The sequence below is a fragment of the Ochotona princeps genome, chromosome 1 (genome assembly GCF_030435755.1).
Source record: "Ochotona princeps isolate mOchPri1 chromosome 1, mOchPri1.hap1, whole genome shotgun sequence".
NCBI lineage: Eukaryota > Metazoa > Chordata > Mammalia > Lagomorpha > Ochotonidae > Ochotona > Ochotona princeps.
The window spans coordinates 135,498,482-135,512,300 of NC_080832.1; positions in this window are offsets into that span (position 1 = coordinate 135,498,482).

Genomic DNA, 13,819 nt, shown 5'->3' on the forward strand with positions numbered 1-13,819 from the left:
GCTGTGCTGCTGCTTGGGGCAGTTGCCATTCACCAACACACTCCCTTCCCTAGGTGTCATATCCACTTTCAGACATATGTGCTGCCAGAGCACTTGGTTTCCATGGCAGCGGGAAATGGCTTGGGCACTGAACTTGTCTTTCGCCAACTAGTTTTGATCCTTGAGTGAGGATCTCCATGTTCGTTTTGTGTGGATGCTGAAGCTGCTTGATTCCATCCCACTGGGCTCAATGGGCATGGGACCGGAATTGACCCAACAGGGTTTCCTAGATAGCTGCCAGGACAGCTGATGGTATGTGAAGTTCATGAGGCAGGTGGAGTTGTTTTGGCAGTGGAAGAGCTGTGCTGCTGCTTCGGGCAGTTGCCATTCACCACCACACTCCCTTCCCTAGGTGTCATATCCACTTTCAGACATATGTGCTGCCAGAGCACTTGGTTTCCATGGCAGCGGGAAATGGCTTGGGCACTGAACTTGTCTTTGGCTCTGGAGATTTGAGCGCCTTGAGTGAGGAGCTCCATGTTCGTTTTGTGTGGGTGCTCAAGCTGCTTGATTCCATCCCACTGGGCTCAATGGGCATGGGACCGGAAGTGACCCAACAGGGTTTCCTAGATAGCTGCCAGGACAGCTGATGGTATGTGAAGTTCATGAGGCAGGTGGAGTTGTTTTGGCACTGGAAGAGCTGTGCTGATGCTTCGGGCATTTGCCATTCACCAGCACACTCCCTTCCCTAGGTGTCATATCCACTTTCAGACATATGTGCTGCCAGAGCACTTGGTTTCCATGGCAGCGGGAAATGGCTTGGGCACTGAACTTGTCTTTGGCTGTGGAGTTTTGAGCGCCTTGAGTGAGGAGCTCCATGTTCGTTTTGTGTGGGTGCTGAAGCTGCTTGATTCCATCCCCCTGGGCTCAATGGGCATGGGACCGGAAGTGACCCAACAGGGTTTCCTAGATAGCTGCCAGGACAGCTGATGGTATGTGAAGTTCATGAGGCAGGTGGAGTTGTTTTGGCGGTGGAAGAGCTGTGCTGCTGCTTGGGGCAGTTGCCATTCACCAACACACTCCCTTCCCTAGGTGTCATATCCACTTTCAGACATATGTGCTGCCAGAGCACTTGGTTTCCATGGCAGCGGGAAATGGCTTGGGCACTGAACTTGTCTTTGGCTGTGGAGTTTTGAGCGCCTTGAGTGAGGAGCTCCATGTTCGTTTTGTGTGGGTGCTGAAGCTGCTTGATTCCATCCCCCTGGGCTCAATGGGCATGGGATCGGAAGTGACCCACCAGGGTTTCCTAGATAGCTGCCAGGACAGCTGATGGTATGTGAAGTTCATGAGGCAGGTGGAGTTGTTTTGCCGGTAGAAGTGCTGTGCTGCTGCTTCGGGCAGTTGCCATTCACCACCACACTCCCTTCCCTAGGTGTCATATCCACTTTCAGACATATGTGCTGCCAGAGCACTTGGTTTCCATGGCAGCGGGAAATGGCTTGGGCACTGAACTTGTCTTTGGCTGTGGAGTTTTGAGCGCCTTGAGTGAGGAGCTCCATGTTCGTTTTGTGTGGGTGCTCAAGCTGCTTGATTCCATCCCACTGGGCTCAATGGGCATGGGACCGGAAGTGACCCAACAGGGTTTCCTAGATAGCTGCCAGGACAGCTGATGGTATGTGAAGTTCATGAGGCAGGTGGAGTTGTTTTGGCACTGGAAGAGCTGTGCTGCTGCTTCGGGCAGTTGCCATTCACCACCACACTCCCTTCCCTAGGTGTCATATCCACTTTCAGACATATGTGCTGCCAGAGCACTTGGTTTCCATGGCAGCGGGAAATGGCTTGGGCACTGAACTTGTCTTTGGCTCTGGAGATTTGAGCGCCTTGAGTGAGGAGCTCCATGTTCGTTTTGTGTGGGTGCTCAAGCTGCTTGATTCCATCCCACTGGGCTCAATGGGCATGGGACCGGAAGTGACCCAACAGGGTTTCCTAGATAGCTGCCAGGACAGCAGATGGTATGTGAAGTTCATGTTGCAGGTGGAGTTGTTTTGGCACTGGAAGAGCTGTGCTGCTGCTTGGGGCAGTTGCCATTCACCAACACACTCCCTTCCCTAGGTGTCATATCCACTTTCAGACATATGTGCTGCCAGAGCACTTGGTTTCCATGGCAGCGGGAAATGGCTTGGGCACTGAACTTGTCTTTGGCTGTGGAGTTTTGAGCGCCTTGAGTGAGGAGCTCCATGTTCGTTTTGTGTGGGTGCTCAAGCTGCTTGATTCCATCCCACTGGGCTCAATGGGCATGGGACCGGAAGTGACCCAACAGGGTTTCCTAGATAGCTGCCAGGACAGCTGATGGTATGTGAAGTTCATGAGGCAGGTGGAATTATTTTGGCGGTGGAAGAGCTGTGCTGCTGCTTCGGGCAGTTGCCATTCACCAACACACTCCCTTCCCTAGGTGTCATATCCACTTTCAGACATATGTGCTGCCAGAGCACTTGGTTTCCATGGCAGCGGGAAATGGCTTGGGCACTGAACTTGTCTTTGGCCGTGGAGTTTTGAGCGCCTTGAGTGAGGAGGTCCATGTTCGTTTTGTGTGGGTGCTGAAGCTGCTTGATTCCATCCCCCTGGGCTCAATGGGCATGGGACCGGAAGTGACCCAACAGGGTTTCCTAGATAGCTGCCAGGACAGCTGATGGTATGTGAAGTTCATGAGGCAGGTGGAGTTGTTTTGGCGGTGGAAGAGCTGTGCTGCTGCTTCGGGCAGTTGCCATTCACCAACACACTCCCTTCCCTAGGGGTCATATCCACTTTCAGACATATGTGCTGCCAGAGCACTTGGTTTCCATGGCAGCGGGAAATGGCTTGGGCACTGAACTTGTCTTTGGCCGTGGAGTTTTGAGCGCCTTGAGTGAGGAGCTCCATGTTCGTTTTCTGTGGGTGCTCAAGCTGCTTGCTTCCATCCCACTGGGCTCAATGGGCATGGGACCGGAAGTGACCCAACAGGGTTTCCTAGATAGCTGCCAGGACAGCTGATGGTATGTGAAGTTCATGAGGCAGGTGGAGTTGTTTTGGCAGTGGAAGAGCTGTGCTGCAGCTTCGGGCAGTTGCCATTCACCAGCACACTCCCTTCCCTAGGTGTCATATCCACTTTCAGACATATGTGCTGCCAGAGCACTTGGTTTCCATGGCAGCGGGAAATGGCTTGGGCACTGAACTTGTCTTTGGCTGTGGAGTTTTGAGCGCCTTGAGTGAGGAGCTCCATGTTCGTTTTGTGTGGGTGCTCAAGCTGCTTGATTCCATCCCACTGGGCTCAATGGGCATGGGACCGGAAGTGACCCAACAGGGTTTCCTAGATAGCTGCCAGGACAGCTGATGGTATGTGAAGTTCATGAGGCAGGTGGAGTTGTTTTGGCACTGCAAGAGCTGTGCTGCTGCTTGGGGCAGTTGCCATTCACCAGCACACTCCCTACCCTAGGTGTCATATCCACTTTCAGACATATGTGCTGCCAGAGCACTTGGTTTCCATGGCAGCGGGAAATGGCTTGGGCACTGAACTTGTCTTTGGCCATGGAGTTTTGAGCGCCTTGAGTGAGGAACTCCATGTTCGTTTTGTGTGGGTGCTGAAGCTGCTTGATTCCATCCCCCTGGGCTCAATGGGCATGGGACCGGAAGTGACCCAACAGGGTTTCCTAGATAGCTGCCAGGACAGCTGATGGTATGTGAAGTTCATGAGGCAGGTGGAGTTGTTTTGGCGGTGGAAGTGCTGTGCTGCTGCTTCGGGCAGTTGCCATTCACCACCACACTCCCTTCCCTAGGTGTCATATCCACTTTCAGACATATGTGCTGCCAGAGCACTTGGTTTCCATGGCAGCGGGAAATGGCTTGGGCACTGGACTTGTCTTTGGCCGTGGAGTTTTGAGCGCCTTGAGTGAGGAGCTCCATGTTCGTTTTGTGTGGGTGCTCAAGCTGCTTGATTCCATCCCACTGGGCTCAATGGGCATGGGACCGGAAGTGACCCAACAGGGTTTCCTAGATAGCTGCCAGGACAGCTGATGGTATGTGAAGTTCATGAGGCAGGTGGAGTTGTTTTGGCAGTGGAAGAGCTGTGCTGCTGCTTCGGGCAGTTGCCATTCACCAGCACACTCCCTTCCCTAGGTGTCATATCCACTTTCAGACATATGTGCTGCCAGAGCACTTGGTTTCCATGGCAGCGGGAAATGGCTTGGGCACTGAACTTGTCTTTGGCTGTGGAGTTTTGAGCGCCTTGAGTGAGGAGCTCCATGTTCGTTTTGTGTGGGTGCTCAAGCTGCTTGATTCCATCCCACTGGGCTCAATGGGCATGGGACCGGAAGTGACCCAACAGGGTTTCCTAGATAGCTGCCAGGACAGCTGATGGTATGTGAAGTTCATGAGGCAGGTGGAGTTGTTTTGGCACTGCAAGAGCTGTGCTGCTGCTTGGGGCAGTTGCCATTCACCAGCACACTCCCTACCCTAGGTGTCATATCCACTTTCAGACATATGTGCTGCCAGAGCACTTGGTTTCCATGGCAGCGGGAAATGGCTTGGGCACTGAACTTGTCTTTGGCCATGGAGTTTTGAGCGCCTTGAGTGAGGAACTCCATGTTCGTTTTGTGTGGGTGCTGAAGCTGCTTGATTCCATCCCCCTGGGCTCAATGGGCATGGGACCGGAAGTGACCCAACAGGGTTTCCTAGATAGCTGCCAGGACAGCTGATGGTATGTGAAGTTCATGAGGCAGGTGGAGTTGTTTTGGCGGTGGAAGTGCTGTGCTGCTGCTTCGGGCAGTTGCCATTCACCACCACACTCCCTTCCCTAGGTGTCATATCCACTTTCAGACATATGTGCTGCCAGAGCACTTGGTTTCCATGGCAGCGGGAAATGGCTTGGGCACTGGACTTGTCTTTGGCCGTTTAGTTTTGAGCGCCTTGAGTGAGGAGCTCCATGTTCGTTTTGTGTGGGTGCTCAAGCTGCTTGATTCCATCCCACTGGGCTCAATGGGCATGGGACCGGAAGTGACCCAACAGGGTTTCCTAGACAGCTGCCAGGACAGCTGATGGTATGTGAAGTTCATGAGGCAGGTGGAGTTGTTTTGGCACTGGAAGAGCTGTGCTGCTGCTTCGGGCAGTTGCCATTCACCAGCACACTCCCTTCCCTAGGTGTCATGTCCTCTTTCAGACATATGTGCTGCCAGAGCACTTGGTTTCCATGGCAGCGGGAAATGGCTTGGGCACTGAACTTGTCTTTGGCTGTGGAGATTTGAGCGCCTTGAGTGAGGAGCTCCATGTTCGTTTTGTGTGGGTGCTCAAGCTGCTTGATTCCATCCCACTGGGCTGAATGGGCATGGGACCGGAAGTGACCCAACAGGGTTTCCTAGATAGCTGCCAGGACAGCAGATGGTATGTGAAGTTCATGTTGCAGGTGGAGTTGTTTTGGCACAGGAAGAGCTGTGCTGCTGCTTGGGGCAGTTGCCATTCACCAACACACTCCCTTCCCTAGGTGTCATATCCACTTTCAGACATATGTGCTGCCAGAGCACTTGGTTTCCATGGCAGCGGGAAATGGCTTGGGCACTGAACTTGTCTTTGGCTGTGGAGTTTTGAGCGCCTTGAGTGAGGAGCTCCATGTTCGTTTTGTGTGGGTGCTGAAGCTGCTTGATTCCATCCCCCTGGGCTCAATGGGCATGGGATCGGAAGTGACCCACCAGGGTTTCCTAGATAGCTGCCAGGACAGCTGATGGTATGTGAAGTTCATGAGGCAGGTGGAGTTGTTTTGGCGGTGGAAGAGCTGTGCTGCTGCTTGGGGCAGTTGCCATTCACCAGCACACTCCCTACCCTAGGGGTCATATCCACTTTCAGACATATGTGCTGCCAGAGCACTTGGTTTCCATGGCAGCGGGAAATGGCTTGGGCACTGAAATTGTCTTTGGCCATGGAGTTTTGAGCGCCTTGAGTGAGGAGCTCCATGTTCGTTTTGTGTGGGTGCTGAAGCTGCTTGATTCCATCCCACTGGGCTCAATGGGCATGGGACAGGAAGTGTCCCAACAGGGTTTCCTAGATAGCTGCCAGGACAGCAGATGGTATGTGAAGTTCATGTTGCAGGTGGAGTTGTTTTGGCACTGGAAGAGCTGTGCTGCTGCTTCGGGCAGTTGCCATTCACCAGCAACCTCCCTTCCCTAGGGGTCATATCCACTTTCAGACATATGTGCTGCCAGAGCACTTGGTTTCCATGGCAGCGGGGAATGGCTTGGGCACTGAACTTGTCTTTCGCCAACTAGTTTTGATCCTTGAGTGAGGATCTCCATGTTCGTTTTGTGTGGATGCTGAAGCTGCTTGATTCCATCCCCGTGGGCTCAATGGGCATGGGACCGGAATTGACCCAACAGGGTTTCCTAGATAGCTGCCAGGACAGCTGATGGTATGTGAAGTTCATGAGGCAGGTGGAGTTGTTTTGGCACTGGAAGAGCTGTGCTGCTGCTTCGGGCAGTTGCCATTCACCACCACACTCCCTTGTCTAGGTGTCATATCCACTTTCAGACATATGTGCTGCCAGAGCACTTGGTTTCCATGGCAGCGGGAAATGGCTTGGGCACTGAACTTGTCTTTGGCTCTGGAGATTTTAGCGCCTTGAGTGAGGAGCTCCATGTTCGTTTTGTGTGGGTGCTCAAGCTGCTTGATTCCATCCCACTGGGCTCAATGGGCATGGGACCGGAAGTGACCCAACAGGGTTTCCTAGATAGCTGCCAGGACAGCTGATGGTATGGGAAGTTCATGAGGCAGGTGGAGTTGTTTTGGCACTGGAAGAGCTGTGCTGATGCTTGGGGCAGTTGCCATTCACCAACACACTCCCTTCCCTAGGTGTCATATCCACTTTCAGACATATGTGCTGCCAGAGCACTTGGTTTCCATGGCAGCGGGAAATGGCTTGGGCACTGAACTTGTCTTTGGCTGTGGAGTTTTGAGCGCCTTGAGTGAGGAGCTCCATGTTCGTTTTGTGTGGGTGCTGAAGCTGCTTGATTCCATCCCCCTGGGCTCAATGGGCATGGGACCGGAAGTGACCCAACAGGGTTTCCTAGATAGCTGCCAGGACAGCTGATGGTATGTGAAGTTCATGAGGCAGTTGGAGTTGTTTTGGCACTGGAAGAGCTGTGCTGCTGCTTGGGGCAGTTGCCATTCACCACCACACTCCCTTCCCTAGGTGTCATATCCACTTTCAGACATATGTGCTGCCAGAGCACTTGGTTTCCATGGCAGCGGGAAATGGCTTGGGCACTGAACTTGTCTTTGGCCGTGGAGTTTTGAGCGCCTTGAGTGAGGAGCTCCATGTTCGTTTTGTGTGGGTGCTGAAGCTGCTTGATTCCATCCCCCTGGGCTCAATGGGCATGGGACCGGAAGTGACCCAACAGGGTTTCCTAGATAGCTGCCAGGACAGCTGATGGTATGTGAAGTTCATGAGGCAGGTGGAGTTGTTTTGGCGGTGGAAGTGCTGTGCTGCTGCTACGGGCAGTTGCCATTCACCACCACACTCCCTTCCCTAGGTGTCATATCCACTTTCAGACATATGTGCTGCCAGAGCACTTGGTTTCCATGGCAGCGGGAAATGGCTTGGGCACTGGACTTGTCTTTGGCCGTGGAGTTTTGAGCGCCTTGAGTGAGGAGCTCCATGTTCGTTTTGTGTGGGTGCTCAAGCTGCTTGATTCCATCCCACTGGGCTCAATGGGCATGGGACCGGAAGTGACCCAACAGGGTTTCCTAGACAGCTGCCAGGACAGCTGATGGTATGTGAAGTTCATGAGGCAGGTGGAGTTGTTTTGGCACTGGAAGAGCTGTGCTGCTGCTTCGGGCAGTTGCCATTCACCACCACACTCCCTTCCCTAGGTGTCATATCCACTTTCAGACATATGTGCTGCCAGAGCACTTGGTTTCCATGGCAGCGGGAAATGGCTTGGGCACTGAACTTGTCTTTGGCTCTGGAGATTTGAGCGCCTTGAGTGAGGAGCTCCATGTTCGTTTTGTGTGGGTGCTCAAGCTGCTTGATTCCATCCCACTGGGCTGAATGGGCATGGGACCGGAAGTGACCCAACAGGGTTTCCTAGATAGCTGCCAGGACAGCAGATGGTATGTGAAGTTCATGTTGCAGGTGGAGTTGTTTTGGCACAGGAAGAGCTGTGCTGCTGCTTGGGGCAGTTGCCATTCACCAACACACTCCCTTCCCTAGGTGTCATATCCACTTTCAGACATATGTGCTGCCAGAGCACTTGGTTTCCATGGCAGCGGGAAATGGCTTGGGCACTGAACTTGTCTTTGGCTGTGGAGTTTTGAGCGCCTTGAGTGAGGAGCTCCATGTTCGTTTTGTGTGGGTGCTCAAGCTGCTTGATTCCATCCCCCTGGGCTGAATGGGCATGGGACCGGAAGTGACCCAACAGGGTTTCCTAGATAGCTGCCAGGACAGCTGATGGTATGTGAAGTTCATGAGGCAGGTGGAGTTGTTTTGGCACTGCAAGAGCTGTGCTGCTGCTTGGGGCAGTTGCCATTCACCAGCACACTCCCTACCCTAGGTGTCATATCCACTTTCAGACATATGTGCTGCCAGAGCACTTGGTTTCCATGGCAGCGGGAAATGGCTTGGGCACTGAACTTGTCTTTGGCCATGGAGTTTTGAGCGCCTTGAGTGAGGAACTCCATGTTCGTTTTGTGTGGGTGCTGAAGCTGCTTGATTCCATCCCCCTGGGCTCAATGGGCATGGGACCGGAAGTGACCCAACAGGGTTTCCTAGATAGCTGCCAGGACAGCTGATGGTATGTGAAGTTCATGAGGCAGGTGGAGTTGTTTTGGCGGTGGAAGTGCTGTGCTGCTGCTTCGGGCAGTTGCCATTCACCACCACACTCCCTTCCCTAGGTGTCATATCCACTTTCAGACATATGTGCTGCCAGAGCACTTGGTTTCCATGGCAGCGGGAAATGGCTTGGGCACTGGACTTGTCTTTGGCCGTTTAGTTTTGAGCGCCTTGAGTGAGGAGCTCCATGTTCGTTTTGTGTGGGTGCTCAAGCTGCTTGATTCCATCCCACTGGGCTCAATGGGCATGGGACCGGAAGTGACCCAACAGGGTTTCCTAGACAGCTGCCAGGACAGCTGATGGTATGTGAAGTTCATGAGGCAGGTGGAGTTGTTTTGGCAGTGGAAGAGCTGTGCTGCTGCTTCGGGCAGTTGCCATTCACCACCACACTCCCTTCCCTAGGTGTCATATCCTCTTTCAGACATATGTGCTGCCAGAGCACTTGGTTTCCATGGCAGCGGGAAATGGCTTGGGCACTGAACTTGTCTTTGGCTGTGGAGATTTGAGCGCCTTGAGTGAGGAGCTCCATGTTCGTTTTGTGTGGGTGCTCAAGCTGCTTGATTCCATCCCACTGGGCTGAATGGGCATGGGACCGGAAGTGACCCAACAGGGTTTCCTAGATAGCTGCCAGGACAGCAGATGGTATGTGAAGTTCATGTTGCAGGTGGAGTTGTTTTGGCACAGGAAGAGCTGTGCTGCTGCTTGGGGCAGTTGCCATTCACCAACACACTCCCTTCCCTAGGTGTCATATCCACTTTCAGACATATGTGCTGCCAGAGCACTTGGTTTCCATGGCAGCGGGAAATGGCTTGGGCACTGAACTTGTCTTTGGCTGTGGAGTTTTGAGCGCCTTGAGTGAGGAGCTCCATGTTCGTTTTGTGTGGGTGCTGAAGCTGCTTGATTCCATCCCCCTGGGCTCAATGGGCATGGGATCGGAAGTGACCCACCAGGGTTTCCTAGATAGCTGCCAGGACAGCTGATGGTATGTGAAGTTCATGAGGCAGGTGGAGTTGTTTTGGCGGTGGAAGAGCTGTGCTGCTGCTTGGGGCAGTTGCCATTCACCAGCACACTCCCTACCCTAGGGGTCATATCCACTTTCAGACATATGTGCTGCCAGAGCACTTGGTTTCCATGGCAGCGGGAAATGGCTTGGGCACTGAAATTGTCTTTGGCCATGGAGTTTTGAGCGCCTTGAGTGAGGAGCTCCATGTTCGTTTTGTGTGGGTGCTGAAGCTGCTTGATTCCATCCCACTGGGCTCAATGGGCATGGGACAGGAAGTGTCCCAACAGGGTTTCCTAGATAGCTGCCAGGACAGCAGATGGTATGTGAAGTTCATGTTGCAGGTGGAGTTGTTTTGGCACTGGAAGAGCTGTGCTGCTGCTTCGGGCAGTTGCCATTCACCAGCAACCTCCCTTCCCTAGGGGTCATATCCACTTTCAGACATATGTGCTGCCAGAGCACTTGGTTTCCATGGCAGCGGGGAATGGCTTGGGCACTGAACTTGTCTTTCGCCAACTAGTTTTGATCCTTGAGTGAGGATCTCCATGTTCGTTTTGTGTGGATGCTGAAGCTGCTTGATTCCATCCCCGTGGGCTCAATGGGCATGGGACCGGAATTGACCCAACAGGGTTTCCTAGATAGCTGCCAGGACAGCTGATGGTATGTGAAGTTCATGAGGCAGGTGGAGTTGTTTTGGCACTGGAAGAGCTGTGCTGCTGCTTCGGGCAGTTGCCATTCACCACCACACTCCCTTGTCTAGGTGTCATATCCACTTTCAGACATATGTGCTGCCAGAGCACTTGGTTTCCATGGCAGCGGGAAATGGCTTGGGCACTGAACTTGTCTTTGGCTCTGGAGATTTTAGCGCCTTGAGTGAGGAGCTCCATGTTCGTTTTGTGTGGGTGCTGAAGCTGCTTGATTCCATCCCACTGGGCTCAATGGGCATGGGACCGGAAGTGACCCAACAGGGTTTCCTAGATAGCTGCCAGGACAGCTGATGGTATGGGAAGTTCATGAGGCAGGTGGAGTTGTTTTGGCACTGGAAGAGCTGTGCTGATGCTTGGGGCAGTTGCCATTCACCAACACACTCCCTTCCCTAGGTGTCATATCCACTTTCAGACATATGTGCTGCCAGAGCACTTGGTTTCCATGGCAGCGGGAAATGGCTTGGGCACTGAACTTGTCTTTGGCTGTGGAGTTTTGAGCGCCTTGAGTGAGGAGCTCCATGTTCGTTTTGTGTGGGTGCTGAAGCTGCTTGATTCCATCCCCCTGGGCTCAATGGGCATGGGACCGGAAGTGACCCAACAGGGTTTCCTAGATAGCTGCCAGGACAGCTGATGGTATGTGAAGTTCATGAGGCAGTTGGAGTTGTTTTGGCACTGGAAGAGCTGTGCTGCTGCTTGGGGCAGTTGCCATTCACCACCACACTCCCTTCCCTAGGTGTCATATCCACTTTCAGACATATGTGCTGCCAGAGCACTTGGTTTCCATGGCAGCGGGAAATGGCTTGGGCACTGAACTTGTCTTTGGCCGTGGAGTTTTGAGCGCCTTGAGTGAGGAGCTCCATGTTCGTTTTGTGTGGGTGCTGAAGCTGCTTGATTCCATCCCCCTGGGCTCAATGGGCATGGGACCGGAAGTGACCCAACAGGGTTTCCTAGATAGCTGCCAGGACAGCTGATGGTATGTGAAGTTCATGAGGCAGGTGGAGTTGTTTTGGCGGTGGAAGTGCTGTGCTGCTGCTACGGGCAGTTGCCATTCACCACCACACTCCCTTCCCTAGGTGTCATATCCACTTTCAGACATATGTGCTGCCAGAGCACTTGGTTTCCATGGCAGCGGGAAATGGCTTGGGCACTGGACTTGTCTTTGGCCGTGGAGTTTTGAGCGCCTTGAGTGAGGAGCTCCATGTTCGTTTTGTGTGGGTGCTCAAGCTGCTTGATTCCATCCCACTGGGCTCAATGGGCATGGGACCGGAAGTGACCCAACAGGGTTTCCTAGACAGCTGCCAGGACAGCTGATGGTATGTGAAGTTCATGAGGCAGGTGGAGTTGTTTTGGCACTGGAAGAGCTGTGCTGCTGCTTCGGGCAGTTGCCATTCACCACCACACTCCCTTCCCTAGGTGTCATATCCACTTTCAGACATATGTGCTGCCAGAGCACTTGGTTTCCATGGCAGCAGGAAATGGCTTGGGCACTGAACTTGTCTTTGGCTCTGGAGATTTGAGCGCCTTGAGTGAGGAGCTCCATGTTCGTTTTGTGTGGGTGCTCAAGCTGCTTGATTCCATCCCACTGGGCTGAATGGGCATGGGACCGGAAGTGACCCAACAGGGTTTCCTAGATAGCTGCCAGGACAGCAGATGGTATGTGAAGTTCATGTTGCAGGTGGAGTTGTTTTGGCACAGGAAGAGCTGTGCTGCTGCTTGGGGCAGTTGCCATTCACCAACACACTCCCTTCCCTAGGTGTCATATCCACTTTCAGACATATGTGCTGCCAGAGCACTTGGTTTCCATGGCAGCGGGAAATGGCTTGGGCACTGAACTTGTCTTTGGCTGTGGAGTTTTGAGCGCCTTGAGTGAGGAGCTCCATGTTCGTTTTGTGTGGGTGCTCAAGCTGCTTGATTCCATCCCCCTGGGCTCAATGGGCATGGGATCGGAAGTGACCCAACAGGGTTTCCTAGATAGCTGCCAGGACAGCTGATGGTATGTGAAGTTCATGAGGCAGGTGGAGTTGTTTTGGCACTGGAAGAGCTGTGCTGCTGCTTCGGGCAGTTGCCATTCACCAGCACACTCCCTACCCTAGGGGTCATATCCACTTTCAGACATATGTGCTGCCAGAGCACTTGGTTTCCATGGCAGCGGGAAATGGCTTGGGCACTGAAATTGTCTTTGGCCATGGAGTTTTGAGCGCCTTGAGTGAGGAGCTCCATGTTCGTTTTGTGTGGGTGCTGAAGCTGCTTGATTCCATCCCACTGGGCTCAATGGGCATGGGACAGGAAGTGTCCCAACAGGGTTTCCTAGATAGCTGCCAGGACAGCAGATGGTATGTGAAGTTCATGTTGCAGGTGGAGTTGTTTTGGCACTGGAAGAGCTGTGCTGCTGCTTCGGGCAGTTGCCATTCACCAGCAACCTCCCTTCCCTAGGGGTCATATCCACTTTCAGACATATGTGCTGCCAGAGCACTTGGTTTCCATGGCAGCGGGAAATGGCTTGGGCACTGAACTTGTCTTTCGCCAACTAGTTTTGATCCTTGAGTGAGGATCTCCATGTTCGTTTTGTGTGGATGCTGAAGCTGCTTGATTCCATCCCCGTGGGCTCAATGGGCATGGGACCGGAATTGACCCAACAGGGTTTCCTAGATAGCTGCCAGGACAGCTGATGGTATGTGAAGTTCATGAGGCAGGTGGAGTTGTTTTGGCACTGGAAGAGCTGTGCTGCTGCTTCGGGCAGTTGCCATTCACCACCACACTCCCTTGTCTAGGTGTCATATCCACTTTCAGACATATGTGCTGCCAGAGCACTTGGTTTCCATGGCAGCGGGAAATGGCTTGGGCACTGAACTTGTCTTTGGCTCTGGAGATTTTAGCGCCTTGAGTGAGGAGCTCCATGTTCGTTTTGTGTGGGTGCTGAAGCTGCTTGATTCCATCCCACTGGGCTCAATGGGCATGGGACCGGAAGTGACCCAACAGGGTTTCCTAGATACCTGCCAGGACAGCTGATGGTATGGGAAGTTCATGAGGCAGGTGGAGTTGTTTTGGCACTGGAAGAGCTGTGCTGATGCTTGGGGCAGTTGCCATTCACCAACACACTCCCTTCCCTAGGTGTCATATCCACTTTCAGACATATGTGCTGCCAGAGCACTTGGTTTCCATGGCAGCGGGAAATGGCTTGGGCACTGAACTTGTCTTTGGCTGTGGAGTTTTGAGCGCCTTGAGTGAGGAGCTCCATGTTCGTTTTGTGTGGGTGCTGAAGCTGCTTGATTCCATCCCCCTGGG